The sequence below is a fragment of the Macaca nemestrina genome, chromosome 3 (assembly GCF_043159975.1).
Source record: "Macaca nemestrina isolate mMacNem1 chromosome 3, mMacNem.hap1, whole genome shotgun sequence".
Lineage (NCBI taxonomy): Eukaryota > Metazoa > Chordata > Mammalia > Primates > Cercopithecidae > Macaca > Macaca nemestrina.
The window spans coordinates 181,199,971-181,203,895 of record NC_092127.1 but is presented as its reverse complement, the minus strand read 5'-3'; positions in this window follow the sequence as shown (position 1 = coordinate 181,203,895).

Here is a 3,925-nt window from a genome sequence, read left to right as displayed (position 1 = left end):
AAATCACATTAGACTTTGTAAAAAATAGGATAATTATGCTCATCTTATAAGCTGCAGGTATTGTAACAACTCTAAAACATGGGCCTATTTGAATAAATGCTTATATTTGCTGGCTCTGTGCAAGCAGATGCAGAAACGTATAATCTGCATAAGTAAATCAGGAGACTATTTTTTCCCCTCATAGCTCTTTAGTTCTATGAGATTCAATTATTTCAATTTTTTTTTTTTTTAAATGGGCTCAGGGTAACGAGGTAACCAGGTGTCAGTGTGCTGGCCACTGAAACAGGACAGCCCCTGGTACAGATTTGTCACATGGGGTTACTTTTAAAAATCCCGCTTGATTATTTAGAGATAAACTTAATAGGGGTTAAGATAATGACTCCTGGAGGTATGCTGGCTGGGGTCAAGTCCCAGCTCCACTGCTCAGAACTGTGAGTCTCAGTCAAGTATAGGGAGAATGTTGGTGCTCTGGCCAATTCCTCTGAGTCCCTCTTAGTGGATTCTCTGGGATGACCCTTAACCCAATGACTGAAGAGCATAGGAATACAAAGGGCTCAGTTCTATCATATTGTGATATCATAAGAAATATAGATTTGGTTTCTGTCCCTGGTTCCTGGCACAAAGCTCGTAAAACCCTTGGAATCTCCAGAATGATGAGGGTGCTTTGTATGCTGATGAGACGACTGATGGCTGGGGGTCTCTAGGTAGCTTCAGGATGCGGGCTGGTCACACAAAAGACCCGGCATGATTAGAATGTTGGGACTTTCAGCCCCATCCCCTTCCCAAACCTCCAGGGAAGGGAGGGGGTTTGAAGGTTCAGTTGATCACCTTTAATCGATCATGCCAATGGAATGAGGCCTCCATGAAAACCCCAAAGGCCCAGGTTCAGAGAGCTTCCTGATTGTGGAACATGTAGCAGTTCTGTGCTTCTTCCCACGTGCTTTGCCCTATCTCTTCATCCGGTTGTTCATCTGTACTGTGTGTGTGTGTGTGTGTGTGTGTGTGTGTGTGTGTGTGTGAGAGAGAGAGAGAGAGAGAAAGTGAGAGAGAGAGAGAGATGGAAGGAGATGGTCTCCCTGTGTTGAACAGGCTAGAGTGCAGTGGTACAATCATAACTCACTGTAGCTTTGAGCTCCTGGGATCAAGTGATCCTCCCACCTCAGCCTCCTGAGTAGCTAGAACTACAAGCATGAACCACCATGCCTGGAAAAGTGTTTTTTTCTCTTTTTTATAGAGACGAGGTTCTTGCTATGTTCCCTAGGCTGGTCTTGAACTTCTGGCCTCAAGAAATCCTCCTCCTGATCCTCCTGCCTCAGCCTCCCAACGTGTTGGGATTACAGGTGTGAGCCACCACACCTGGCATCATCTGTATCATTTGTAATATACTTTAAAATAAACAGGTAAACGTGTAAGCTATTTCTCTGAGTTCTGCGAGTCCCTCTAGGAAATTGCTGATTTGGCTGGTTGATTAGAAGCACAGCTCACGTCCTGGGGCTTGGAATTAGCATCTGAAGTTCGGGGAAGTCTGTGAGGCTGGGCCCTTAACCCATGGGATCTGTTGCTCACTCCAGGTAAACAGTGTCAGATTTAAATCGAACTTAATGATGCCTGGCTGGTGTCTGCTAGAGAATTGCTTGATTGGTATGTCGGGAAAAATCTACACACACGTTTAGGTAACCAAAGGTGAATTGTTTCATGTTGTGTTGACTGTGTGAAAACAGGAAAAACAATTTGTGATTTTCTTTCAGAATTCTCCTGTCTTGAGTTGGCACAACTCTGAGAGCATTTACACTCCAGAGCTCCCCGAAGGATCAGGCGGATGCTACCCCATGTAAAACTTTGGTGGATTTCTCACCTTTTGCTTATCTTCCTCCCTTTTCCTGTCCAACTCACCCCAACACCTGTGCTGCCTGTGCTGGCTCTCCCAGAGGCATTTCCTTGAGAAGCCATTTGCACACCATTTTTTTTTGAGATAGAGTCTCACTGTGTTGCCCAGACTGGAGTGCAGTGGCGCGATCTCGGCTCACTGCAACCTCCGCCTCCAGGGTTCAAGCAATTCTCCTGTCTCAGCCTCCTGAGTAGCTGGGACAACAGGTACATGCCATCATTCCTGGCTATTTTTTTCTATTTTTAGTAGTGACGGAGTTTCACCATATTGGTCAGACTGGTTCGAACTCCTGACCTCACGTGATCCACCTGCCTTGGCCTCCCCAAATACTGGGATTACAGATGTGAGCCACTGCGCTCGGTCTTGCACGTGAATCTTCGTCTCAGGGACTTTTGTTGAGGAGTCTGACCAAATACAACAAGTTTCTTAAATGTCTGCACTTCATTTTTCTTTTCTGTCATTTGGGAACAATGATAGGACTTTAGTCATGGGGTTGGTGTGGGCTAATTCAACATGAAGCTATGTGTGGTGGGCCCTACATAGAAATTAGATATTATTAGTAGTATGATTACAGCTTTATGAACTAACAATAATGTCCTAATTCATTATGGGACATTAATGTCCTAATACATATTATTCTATTGTATGTAATACTGTATTATAATGCAATATTGCAATATTCAGTACTGTATTATGTATCATACAATGAAACGTACACTTCGCTAAAGTAATACAGTGCAGTGCGGCTTAGTGAAATGAACTGAGGTGACACACTTGGATTTAAATTTTGGCTCTGCTGTTGACTCTGTGCTCTTTAGAAAGCTTTTCCTAACCTCTCTGAATCTCCATTTCCTCATCTGTGAAACTGGGCATATAAACATGCTACGTACACCTGATTTGGTGGTTGTGAGGATGTGAAGAGAGAATGCTGGACATAGGAGCAGCATGATGCCTGGCTCACAGTAGGCGCTTGATCAATGGCAGCTCCTGTGATTACTCTTATTGTTAATACGCCTTGAAAAGCAGCTATCATCAGATTCAATGCAACTCACAGTTATTAACAGCAATAATAGCGAGGAATATTTGCCAGCATGCCCTCACTGACTCTGATCCATGTAACTACTGTGAGTGTTGGGCAGGGCAGGGATTGTGTGCCAAAAAGGCAGATAGCACAACTGAGGCTCATGATGAGTTAATTACTCAGGAGAATTAAAGCCGCTGATTTGGCACAAATGCAGAACAAAAACCCAGAGTTAGTCTGTATTCCATTCTGTGTCTACTGTACCATGCTTCCCTGTTTTGCATGAAAACATTGGGAAAGTTTATGGAGAGGAGGGAGTGAAGACAGAAGAGCTGTCCCCAGATATTTGAAAGAGAGGAGTGCTGTGGCATGGTAGTTATGAATGACAAGGGCCTCAGTGGCCAGATGACCTGGTGTTTGAATTCAGCTCTACCCCTTTCTGTGTGACTTGGGACAGCTTACAACCTCTCTGTGCTCTCCTTCCTCACCTATAAAATGAGACATTGCTGGAACTTTCCATGTAGTGTTGTGAAGATTAAACAGATATGTCTGAGGCGGGACGGACTTCTCCATTAGACATTGTAGGCACATGCCTAGGGGGTCACAAAACTTGTAGGTTCCCAGAATTTTTTTTTTTTTTTTTTTTTTGAGACGGTGTCTCGCTCCGTCTCCCAGCCTGGAGTGGAGCGGTGCGATCTCGGCTCATTGCAGCCTCCGCCTACTGGTTCAAGTGATTCTCCTCTCTCCCCCTCCCAAGTAGCTGGGACTACAGGCACCCACCACAACACCCAGGTAATTTTTTGTATCTTTAGTAGAGTCGGGGTTTCACCATGTTAGCCAGGATGGTGTCCATCTCCTGACCTCGTGATTCGCCCGCCCTCGGCCTCCCAAAGTGCTGGGATTACAGGCGTGAGTCACCGCGCCCAGCTGGAAAATGTTTTAATTTCTTTTAAATATCAGAAGGGAAAAAATGAACTTTTCAATGAAAGAAAATATTTTATTACACACTATTAATA